Source organism: Girardinichthys multiradiatus, chromosome 9 (genome assembly GCF_021462225.1).
Source record: "Girardinichthys multiradiatus isolate DD_20200921_A chromosome 9, DD_fGirMul_XY1, whole genome shotgun sequence".
Lineage (NCBI taxonomy): Eukaryota > Metazoa > Chordata > Actinopteri > Cyprinodontiformes > Goodeidae > Girardinichthys > Girardinichthys multiradiatus.
Window position 1 is genome coordinate 9,734,114 of NC_061802.1, and position 12,968 is coordinate 9,747,081.

The window sequence follows — 12,968 nt, forward strand, 5'->3', positions numbered from 1 at the left end:
TAACAAGACTAATGCACCAGTAGTAGCCCATGTAGCTACTACTGATAAAATTCAGTCTAATATGTTCAAAGCTGATGGAGGCATACACCAAACGATTTGCAGCTGCAAATGCAGCAAAATGTGGTTCCAATATGTAGTGACTCAGGGGAGCTGAGGAGAAATCTATGGTATACTTTACAATTTGTTCGGGTAAATAGTTTGGAAAAAAAACAAAACAAAAAACATGTTTGTTATAACATGACACAATGTGAAAAAAGTGAGAGGTAGAGAAACATTTTTACAAGCCACTGTATGTTACATCAGGTCCAGCTCAGTCTAAATAAAATAGGTGTTTCATTCTTAGCGGAAAAAACAATAGTTATAGCAAAAGAGCAAACACACTCAGTAATACTGTAATTCAAAAACCCCAAACATTTTTTAGATTTTTGCAAATGTTTGTGTCATTTTTCCTAGAACTGTTGTCGAGGACAGATTTTTTCTCCCTGACTCTTTTCGTTCTGTTCCTAAAAGTAACGTTTTATCAGCTTCATCCCTGCCTGTCAGGCCATAGCCTATGTGGGAGAGTTAAACTGCAAAGTGGTGGAGGTTTCAAACAGTGATTCACTTTGGGTTCACAGATCCAGGTGTAATAAATGAGGTAATGTTCTCCAAATGTATGCTGGCAGCACAGTAAACTGTTCAGTTGTCCAGCCCACATGTAAGAGCTTTACTTTTCAGCTTGATCAATAACCACGCTGTTTCTACACTAAAATATCAATTTCTGAGCTAAAAGCATTTATGTTTTAGGCTACATTTTTATTAATTAATCTGCTGAATGAGCCTTTAAAAGCTTACAAAATTAGACTGACTAACTTTGAACTCCAAGCAGATAATTTCTTTTGTCTTGTTGCTGTACCTATTTTCCAACCAGCTGAGATTGGTGTTAATGTTTTAAATTCCTTTTAGGAGCTATAAACACAAAAAAGAAAAAAAAAAAGAGAAAAGTTCAGTCATTACTGAGTGGAAATATATTTGCCAATAATGAGACAGAAGGGGGGAGAGCTAGTCAGCACAAAAATGTATGACTGCTGATGAAAAAAGGGACAGTTTTCTCAACACAGATTTCTGCCTTGACAATGTTTCCGCAGCTGCAAGGCTTATCAGCAGCTTCTAATGGTAATGTTTAAGCTATGCACAGCTAAGCCTCAGTCTAAGGACTAGGCCTCATAAGCACTAATAATAATCCAACTTGGACATTTATAAGCCTCCTTCTTTTGGAATAATGCTATGTGTTTGTTGTACGAAACACATCAAATATGCATATATTTGCTAAAGAAATGCTGAGAAATCAGCTGTGGACTGGAACTGGACAGCCCATGGGAAACTCAAAAGTTTGATCCTTATCTGATTAGCGACTGCTTCATAATCATGGAAATAGTTACTGAGTGAAGAAGACTCATAGTTAGCTATTTTTGGTATCAGAGAGATGCTGACAGTTAGCACAAAGAGTGTAGAGACATGGTATTTAGATAGGGAGAGAGAGGGAAAAAGGCTGTCCTTCCAGCAGATAAAGGAAGGCATAAGTTGCGCTGTTTCATCAATTTAAACGTTCAACATCTGTCTTATTTTGGAACATGTTGGATTTGGAAATGATGGCAACTTTTTGGAACCGTAAGAGCTAAAGTGAGAATCTACATTGTCTATGAATACACAAAGTGACTGATGGTTTAGAAAAACGTGCTCATCTGTTCATCAGAACAGAAATTAGTTTAGGATAAAACAATCTAAATAATGCTTTGCTTGTGGTGCAAAAAGCTAAAACTGCTTGAGTGCTAACAGGCCTCTAAGCCTTGATGACAGTTACTTGTTTTTGGGTCGTGTTCTAAAGTTACGACAAACTTTATTTCAATAATTGGCTCAAACATAGATCGGCTGTAACACGCTGCCAGCGCTCACACTTTATTGTTTGTTTTAATTACCCTTAAAAGTACATGTTAAACAAAAAAAGGATTGCTGAAATAAGCTATTTTTTTTTCTGTTAGCTGAACTGCTAACTCCAGATGTGACATTATCACATCTGTTAAATTGTGACTATATCCGCTTTATGCCACCATTTTGAAATTTGTCATTTTGTCTTAGTATTTACAACAACAAAAAAACTGTCTATGGGCAGGAGGCGGGGTACATCCTGGACAATTTCCAAAAAGTAGAGATCGGAAATCTGCCACAACATTTTTCCTGTTAAAAAGCCTGAGAACGATTTCATGAAATGTTATTTTACCCTGGTACATTCTGTGTTCATTCAAAAGGGAAAAAAGAAGGAAAACACATACTATGGGTCAGCAAATTGGTCTTCAGTGACATAATATTGAAATGTTAATTTATTTACACTTGAAATTTACTCTAGAAATATACCCATACACTTTGGGATGTTCTGCTCCAGTCCAAGCCATTTTAGGATTAGGACTTCTTATTTGAAAAAAAAATGAGTTAACTAAACTAGTCATTTACATGACAGCTAAATGTTGCCTCACTGGCAACAGTGCGTCCAATACTTATAATTTCTCTGACTTGAGAGCAGATTGGTAGAACCCAGCATACAAGACCTGATGATACTGAACTCTGATTTTTCTTTGTTAGGGCTAAGGACATATGATGATGTGTTCTAGCAAAATGTTGATTTTTGACAAAAACTATTTCAGTTAACTCAATTTACATTTTTTTTTCCAAACCCAGTAAAGTCGCAGTAAGACTCTGCTAAGCCCAGCATAATCCTGCAGCTGACACGGTTTGTGACAGATGGAGTCATGACTGATTTAGCAGGCTAAATGCTGCAAACACAACAGTTTCATAATGTCAAAATATTATTGAGAAGATACATGTTCATGTTTTTTTGTTGTTTGTTTTTCCTAAAGTGTTGGGATAGATGAGGGCGAGTCTTCTTTAACAGAGTTCAAATAACTTGGGATCCTTGTCATGAGTGTGGTAGGACGTAGCCGCAACTGAACAGACAAATTGGGGCCTTGTCTGCAATAATACAGCCGCTGCTCTCATCTGACATGGTGAAGATGAAACCGATTCAAAAGGCAAATCTTTCTGTACATCTACATTCCAACCTATGCCTATAGTCATGGGACCCTGGCCTACAAGTGGCTGAAATGAGCTTCCTCCATGGAGATCGACTTGTAAAGGAAGCACCATAGATGGGACTCTGTGGAGCCGTAACCTCCAAGACCTTATCTCAGATAAGTGGAAGACGCTGGACAAATGGACGGATGGACGGCTGACGGCTAGATGGACACACTGATTGATGGGTGGATCGACCAATAAACAAATAGACGGATGTGCCTGTTTTTAGCAACAACTAGATGAAGAGTATTCTGACTGAGGCAAACTAATTTAAGTCAGATATTTACCATGTAATCTGTAGCTCTTTCAAATGCCAACTTATTTGACCAGAAGTTTCAGCCTTGATTATTTCATCTTCATTAACTCAGTCACACTGGAGGTCAGAGACCATTTTTTCTCTCGTTTAATCTTGTCTGCAAATATCAAGCTTGAAATTTAGATAATTTTATTCTTGTAATCCCACTGCGTAGAGTCACAGGACTGTTTATGTAAACTAAATTTTAAAAACATCAACATGATAAAACATCAGACAGGCCAATACAAAAAAAAACAAACACTCCTGCAGAGATAATACACTTTAAAATAGGATAAGACAAAAAGTGGGTTACATATGATGAAAGCAATCCTTATTCTGTCAAGACAACCATGCTAAATGTTCAAAGCCTTGCCAACATATTTTTATCTTCACATGCTCACAATAAGTGATCAGACATAGCAAAAATAGAAAAGTAAAAATATAAACTTTGAAAATGGTAATTTGATTGGTATTAATTTGCCAGTTTTCCTTAAGCATTCAGTTCAAGCTCTCAGCTTTTCTGTATCCTGATTTATTTCATTCTGCTCTGCTAGCTGACCTCTGTATCAACTCAAGCCCTCTAGGACATGTCTGGGTCACATTTCATGGACAATCTACATCCCAAAGCCTACTGTAAACCCAGATTTTTATGGGGGATCAACAATAGCTAAACAACCAGGCTTTTTTGGAGGACAGGTGATAGTAATAAAAGCTGCTAAAAGTCCATTAGCTTATTATTGGCATCACATCTAAGCAAAATAAATCTTTGTGTTCCCCAATTTCGTTTTTCTGACATCTTCCATACCTCTATGTGTCAAAATGGCTCAGTTTGTCTTGTTTTAAAAGCTTAATGAACCTGCAGAGGGTCTGTTTACATAAAATGCGGAGCACACCATTGTATCTACATAGAAAAACCTCAACAATGACAGTCACACACAGACTTAGCTTATAAAAGGACAGATGTTAAAATGTTACTGGCTGATGGCATAACTATATTTATCAAGCTTTCACCAAGCTTTCAGAAACACCTGCAAGCTGAATACTGTCAGTAATTTTTTCTGTTTGCTGGTCCGTTCAGAGTGCTTCCATACCACAGTATGTGAAACTGCCTGGCAACAAGTGGGTTCAAAAACACTTGACTTGTTGGTCTGTGTGGCCGGCCATTATTGGCTTTGAAATCTGTTGCTTTTCACTGCATTCAGTACGTGGTGTGTTGCTCAGTGAATTATTCTTTTATATTTTTTTTCTCAATAAACAGGAAGAACCTTTGTGTTATTGAAAAGGCTGTTGGTTTAATTTTTTTCACCTTAAATTGAAGCTGCTATCAAATCACAAAGCCCGGAGTAACAGATGTACATATTAATGAGGAGGGAGATGCTCTTTTATTAAACCCTATGTCTCAGTAGCAAACTATTCATCATAATGTTTAAATAATTTATACAGACTGCCATCAAACAGCTGCCAACCCCAGTAGGGAGTATACTGGTCCAGTCTACTCCGGTTGGCAAAATGCACAGGAAATGTCTCGACTGTCTTTCTTGTAGATCAAGAGTGCAATTTTCTCTAACTAATAAGTTACATTGGTGTGGACTACAGACCTTTTTCCTTTGGTAGATGAAAAAGTTATGTCTACTCAAAACATCTGAAAACTAGAAAGACATTTGAATGCTTGGCCATTTTTTTTGTTTAACAGGCCAAGACTAACTAATGCTTTTATTAAAAAAAGAAGCACATAAATGTTATAAAAAGCCACCACAAAAATTATTCTAAACACTAAAATAATTAAATAAAAACAATATATATCTACACTATAGTTTCTCACTTAAAGGGTCTCTTTATTTTCATGACTATTTAAAATGTAGATTCTCACCAAAGGCAACAAAACTATGAATTAACACACATGGAATTATGTAGTAAATAAAAAGTGTGAAATAACTCTAAACATTTTTATGTTTGATTCTTCAAAGTAGTCACCCTTTGCTTCGATTACTGCTTTGCTCTCGTAGGATTCTCTCCTTGAGCTTTATGAGGCGGTCACCTGAAATGGTTTTCCAAAGAGTCTTGAAAGAATTTCTCAGAGGTTCACTGAGAGACGACTAAGTATAATATTTAAGTCATCACAGCAAAGGCTGACTACTTTAAGGAATCTAAAATTTAAAACATATTTAAAATTCCAGTTTTTCAGTATTTGAGGTGCCATTTACTGATCAGACTAAATCTGGCTAAACCTTTATATATATATAAATCTCATATAAATATATTTAAATGACAACTCATGCAAGAAAGGCTAGAAATAATTATTTTTAATTATGTTGTATCTTCTTATAGCTTCTTGAAAAGAAAACTGAATCAGCCAGAATGGGTATGTCTAAAACTTCATAAAAACCTGCGATCTGCCATGAAATTGCATCTCTTTAAAGTATACACGTCTCTCAAGATTAAAAAAAATGACTTAAACGGTAGATTTATATGAATTAAATAAACATTAGCTAAACATCAGAAATCGCAAAGCGTCCTTTCAACAACACAGATAAATATAGGTTATATATATGGCACATTATAAATGACATTAAATACACTACCAGAGCAGCATTGATCTTTTGTTCAGTAAAAATACACCAAAGCAGAATTAAAAAATGCACCTTAAAAGGGCAAAACGATGCAGTAGGATTTGGTTTTTAAAGAGTAGATCTTTACCTCATCTTAAATCTTATTCCAAAAGCTCATAATTACAACTGATAATACCCCTGGCTAGTAGACCCAAATCCTAAACCCCTCGCTTTTCTTTTCTCTGTAGCTGAGTGCTGCACCTCCTGCTCATTACCAAAAAACCCACAGATGGAGTGTGATATAAAGTTCAGTTCACTCATATGCAGACATGTAGTTTCTCTTTTAGGTATGCACTCACTTGATCCATTTTTCTCACAGAGTGTAAGCAAAAGACACCCCTAAAGAAGAGTAAACCTTCCATTTTTATAGACAAAGGCAAAGAAGTTCTAACTGGACTGATAAACAGAGAGAGGGGGAGAGTAAGATGATTAAACCGGTGTTACCTTGGCACCATGCTTGCAGTTGCTCAGCTGTCATTGGTAGACAAGGCTAAAAACTTGTTATCCAATTTGAATAAATAACTAACTTTGACTGCACTGTTCAATGGTTAGGATTAATTGGAATGTATGTACCTGACTGTTGCAAAGTGCCTTGAGACAACATGTGTTGTGAATTGGCGCTATACAAATAAAACTGAATTGAATTAAAAAATACATCAGGCAATGAGCACTTTTTAGAAATTCCTGGTCCAATCTCTGACTGGTAAGACTGTTTTTAATGGCACAAGGAGGACTACACATAACTAGGCACTATGACTGATTGTGTATTCTTATTCCTGAGGAAGCCCCAATTTGTGAAGTCTTGGGAATTGAGCTGTGTTTTAAAGGAAGAACCAGGAAGAGTGGGAACCCTTGGTGTAAACAATTAATGATTGCAAAACAAGGTACAATGCAAGAGTAGAGTAATGTCTCAAAAGTACATTATCTTAAAATGATGCAACATGATCTAATTATTCAACATATTACCTAAAATATATGAAACTAATGGAAATCTAAAGTTATTTTCGAGTTCTGATATTTTTACAACAATCTCAGTATGTGCAAAAAGCTTGTGAAGAAAACCTAATCGCTAAATTTTCCTGAGCAATGGAGAACAGGTAAAGTGTATGTTTAATCATTAGAAATGTGCATAAATATGGAAATGAAATGCCTCCCTTGTTAGGGCATTATTTATAATACAAGAGTCCCTTCATGTTTGTGCTGTCAGGTCACATTCTGACTAGAAAAGAAGAAAATCATCCTCCTTAGCTTGCTGGCACCACCACCGCTGTGGCTGCCAACATGTCACGGACAGCTGCCGCCCTACCATCGACCTGTGGGCTCAGATTCTTCATGCTCCCCCCCGCAGGGAATCTGCATTGATCTTAGTCTGTGCTCACTTTTGCTGACATTAAATTATGCAAGGAGCAACACGAAACCTTTCACTTCAACATCAAAAAGAAAATCTATAAACTGATACAGATCCAATTAAAATGTTCCCAGTCGATAAATGGCTATGTGCAAGGCATTCGGTGCACACTGTCTTGTAAGTTTGAGGTAAAGCAAACAACATCCTTTTTCAGTTTTGTGTATCTGTACTAGAGGAAGAGATTTAGAAAAAGAGACAATTCACATATATGATTCAATTTCTGTTATAAGGGTAAAGGAATCGCTTTTATTTGACCAGGCCATTGTGCATTTTGCTCTTGACATTATATCTAAATACAAAGCACTCAGACATGTGCAGAATGCTTCAAGCGCAACCACTGAAACCCACCTTTATGAGATTATTTCTGTCTTTCCTCAACGTACCATCTTTGGATTTGTGCACCATGTCTTTGTGTTTTAGATCACATGTCTTGTATTTCTTTAAGATGTTTCCTTCTTCCTCTTAAATTACTTGAGTCTTTCATTATATCTGTGTATTGTTACTGTGAGTTAAATTATCTATCTTCCTTTTCAATATTGTCTTTGTTTTGTTATTATTTTTGGTCTTGGTCCCAGGTTGTTGACTACCAGTTGAAAATAACCTATTTTCTTTCAATTTATCAACGTCAGATTGTGCATTTATTTTTCTGTGGCTATACTCCAACCTTTATTTTTGAAATTCAAATGAGCATGCACAGACTGTCTATTTTTGTCTTGTTAAATTGCTGTCTCCCAGAAATAACACCAACAACAACATGAGCCACCTGGGATTTGGCTTTCTTTCTTCAGATTTGTTTCTTTGTGTTTTTGTTTGTTCTGTCTAGAAATACCAATGATTACCACATTGATCTGAGATGACGAGACATTTTCACTGTATCCTCAAGCCACAGCTGTCTCCCTTCAACCCTTTAGGACCCAATGAAACATGGTTACTCATGCTTGTCGTCAAGTTTCAATAGTTTAATTTCATTCGTTAAAATGTTTTGTTTTTGTACCCATGGCCATGGATCATCATTATCATTTTTATACTACAAGCTGTGCATATGACTGAAGGCATTATTTCAATACACTTAGCATCAGTTTCATACAGATCTTATTTGATCAAGATGAGGAACACATTGAGTGATTTTAAATATGATTAAATAAAAATCACGTAGGGTTTCTCAATACTCCATTTTCAGGCAAGTTTTATTCAGTACCTATATGCCCTCTCTGGACCAGACTGTGAAGAACTACATAATCTCTTACATGCATACTGATGACACAACTTTATATCTCTTTGTCATCACATTTCCAAAAAAGGTTTAGAGAACAGCATTTGGCTACTCAATGATGCCAACCAAGAACATGCAAGGTTTACGGAGTCATTCCTAAATATTACCGTCCACATAAAGTCCATTACTGGATCAAAGTTAAAAACATTGGCAACATAAAGGGTTTACCACCAAGACAGTGAAACTTGCGCATATGTTTGTTTTTAGATGTTTAGATTAATGTAACAGTTTCTTTACCTCATCCAAAGTGCTTCTACCATTTTCCTGAACGCCACTAGGAAATGTATCATAGTACAGCAGTCCTTATGTCACTGCATGGTTCCCTGTTTATAAAATAACACATTTTAAAATCTTGTTGATGGTTTATTTAGTGCTACATGATCTTAGGGCAAATGTCTCTTGGTTTCTTTGCTTCTACATTCAAAAGTTAAATTCCTGAAAATCTGAGATGTGCAGACATTTGTTTCTCCTTTAAATCAAATATTTTGGTGAAAGTTTTTTTCTGATTATTTTTAGCCCCTTTTTCTTTGCAGGGACTTTCAGCCATTACCCAGGATTTTGAGAGTTATCCACATGTTTTGACACAATTTTACCAAAGTAATTGCAATGTCCCAGGTGCACAGTTTCTCAGATAAAAGGTCCTGGTCAGGGGTGGGACTTTCAGATTACCCAAGGATTGTTGACTGGAGGTGTGGTGCAGTTTTCTTCAAAGCTTCCCCATACGACATTAGATTGATTTAAATACATATTTCTTTTAGAGCTGCGGAAATAGAAAGTGACAAATTACTTGGGGTTCTTTTAACCTAGGTAAAAAACAATCCCACGTATTTAAATTCCAGGATGTTTGGTGGAAGATTGCTAATTTAGTCATTTATCATTTTAGAAGTGAGTTTTATTGTTCCTTTTTAAGTGATTAGATTTTTGCATTTCTTGCTTTTAAAGTATATTTCACTTTGCACTTTGAATCACCATGTGTATCAATGATGCTATACAAATAAACTTGAAAGCCCAATAAACTTACTGGACATCCACATAGCATAGATTTTTTTTCAGTTGGCTGAAGACAACTTTTAGGTGCCCTGCGATAAGCTTTTTCAAAAGGGCTGAACAGTGTAATAGATAAGTGCTTCAGTTTTTAATATTTGAACACCAACAGCTTTGTTAAATAATAACAAATGTCTTTAGTCTTAGGAAATAACCTTAAGTTTGATCACCTATCTGTGTGAAACACATCTGCAGCTGGATGGTAGCTGACGATTTTGGAATGTCTAAAACATCATGTTCTGTCCTTGTGAAAACTACAAATTATAGAACTAATTTATCTTATTGTTTTTAGTCCATATCTCAACCCTGCCATGGGAGTATTTCTAATGAAAGTTTCCTTCACATTCCTAAGTACGCCTCTGTGACTTCTGTTGTTCATTTAAGACCAAACTATTGATTTTAAGAACAGAAGCAGCAGTCTCTGTCTTTGTTAATCTGGCTCATAAGCCAAAAGGTTTCCTCAGACAAACCCCAACCCTTGTTGAGCTCTCAGGTTGCCCCCACAGTAGACCACAACAGAATCACAATAAAAAGCATCCAAGCATCTGAACATCAGATGTCACACTCAGGACATAGTTTTATATCTGTTGCACCCCAGCGAGCCATGAAACTGTATTTTGCACAGCCATTTAAAAAAAATCAATCTGAGTGTTTTTCACCTTTTGCAATTATGTTCACAGTGAAAGTGAGATTGGATTGGTTGCTGCAGTTCCCTGTATGTCTGCTATGTGACCTGCTTTGTGTGATGTGCCAAGACTGATGTCAGCGTGGGAAACAACAGATGAAACCTTAGTCATTAGGTTTTTCAAGCAGGAAAAACAACTTTTTCTGTAGGTTTTTTTCTGCACCAGATAACCGAAAACCACAGTGAACTATCGATCAAAGCAGAAAGTAAACATGTTATCATTAGCCCAATACTTCCAAAAACTGCTTTGCCTGAAAACATAGTCAACTGGAGCGAGACATGAGTTTATAGAAGAATGTGCTTGTGCATATTGAGTCAGGCATATCTGTTTTTTTTTTTATTGGTCTGATGTTGTCAGGGTTTGTGTAGTGAAGGACCCCGGAATGCAGACTAGCAGGCAGCATGATGGTAAGTGGAAAAAATATTTAATAACAAAAAACTCACTCACTAGGAGGCAGGAACCAAAACAATAAACAGACAGGCAAGACAGGCAAAACTGACATGGGCAGGCTGGCAAGACAGACTTGGCGTGAACAGCAGGACATGAGCATGATCCAGAACACAAGACATGAGCATGATTTGAAAAATGTTTGCGCAAGGAATAAACACAACGGAGGTGTATATATGGAGCGTGAACCAGGTGGAGCAAGGAGACAAATTAGCTTGGAGCAGCTGAACCGAGTAAAGATAATTGACAGACAGAACAAAACGTGGCTGGAGCAAAACAGACACTTGAATAAAAACTAACAGAAACTAGAACAACATGAAACTAAAGCATGACCAGATCCAAAAACCAAACTTGACAAAACATAAACAAGACTAAAACATGACCAGAAAGATAAACAGAAACATGATTCAAAACTTCAACTGTGAAATAACATATAAAGAAAAAACCAAAAACCAAACAACCCCAAATCATAACAGAACCCCCCTCCCCTTAAGTCGGATACCAGACGCCCACAAGAGTCCAAAAAACAACCCAAGCAGGGTGGGCGGTGGAGGCCTCAGCAGGAGGGCCAGAAACAAAAACAAAGTTCAGGCGGGCGACCACGAGGTCGTCCCGAGCAGGCACAGAGTTCAGGCGGGCGACCAGGAGGTCATCCCGAGCAGGCACAGAGTTCAGGCGGGTACGAGGAGGTCGTCCCGAGCAGGCACAGAGTTCAGGCGGGCGATGAGGAGGTCATCCCGAGCAGGCACAGAGTTCGGGCGGGCGACCAGCAGGTCGTCCCGAGCAGGCACAGAGTTCAGGCGGGCGACCAGGAGGCCGTCCCAAGCAGGCACAGAGTTCGGGCGGGCGACCAGCAGGTCGTCCTGAGCAGGCACAGAGTTCAGGCAGGCAACCAGGAAGTCCTCCCGAGCGGGCATAAAGTTCAGGACGAGTCCAGGACCCGCTACTCAGAAACCTGATCAGCCGGCAACGGCGGCGAGGATCTGGAGAACGGCAGAGATGTAGAGAGCTAGGCGGCCAACGGCAAAGACCTGGCGGAACCTCGGAGGCAGAGGCGGTGCCTGGCGAACCCTCAGAGGCAGAAGCAGCGCCTGGTGAACCCTCAGAGGCAGAAGCGGCACCTTGCGAACCCTCAGAGGCAGAAGCGGTGCCTGGCGAACTCTCATCTCTGGGTTCAGAGGCCCGTCAGGAACAGAGTTCGATGGCGCTTCCTCCTCGAACTCTTCGTCTCTGGGTTCAGAAACCAGAACGAGGACAAAACTCTCAGAGGCGTGAACAGAAGCTGAGGCGTCGCCGAGACCCTCAGTGGCGTGGGCAAAAGCTGAGGCGTTGCCCGGACCCTCAGTGGCGTGAGCAGGAGCTGAGGTGTCACCCGGACCATCAGTGGCGTGAGCAGGAGCTGAGGCGTCGCCCGGACCCTCAGTGGCGCTGTTTATTCTCGGCTGAGGCGTCGCCGAGACCCTCAGTGGTGTGGGCAGAGGCTGTGGCGTTGCCGGGACCTCCGATGACTTCAGCCAAGGCCTTGGCTGAGCTGTAGCACTGCTCATGTGGCTTGGTGTGGGTAAAGAAGGACGGCAGTGAAACTGCCTTACTGCCGTTACATAATCCCTCTCCATCAGCCTGATCCTCTCGATCAGCTCAGGAGAGGAATACATGAGGCTGGTCGTCTTGAAGCTCTTGATTTGGCGTGCATAGAACCTTAAACGCTGCTCCAGCTTGTCAGGTGTTGCCTCAAAACACCGGGCTGGAGCGAGTGAAGACAGCATGGGCGGAGGTGCAGCGAGCCTGGCAGACAGTTCTGTGGCAGACGAAGATGCAGGCTTACTTGCCGCAGCCCTCGTCGGCTGGCAGGCAAACCACCTCCTCGCCAGCCGAACCACAGGAAGGTGCTCCACACCGACGTTTCTTGTGGCGGGAGGAGGGCGAGGGCTTCACTGCCGGATCAGAGTTCGCAGCCAGGGGAGCAGGTGGAGAACGGCGCTGAACCGCCTCACGCTCCATCTCCTCCAGCAGCAATGGAGAGGGCAGAACCTCCAGGTCGGTCGGCAGATTCCTCATTGCCTCCTCCATCTGCTGCTGAACCCATCGATCCCTGGCG

General features: G+C 39.5%; 1 protein-coding gene across 2 annotated transcripts in view; it reads right to left on the reverse strand.

The window, feature by feature from the left end:
• pde4ba (phosphodiesterase 4B, cAMP-specific a) overlaps positions 1 to 12,968 on the reverse strand; it is a 253,062-nt gene that overhangs the window by 113,394 nt on the left and 126,700 nt on the right. The window lies entirely within an intron of this gene.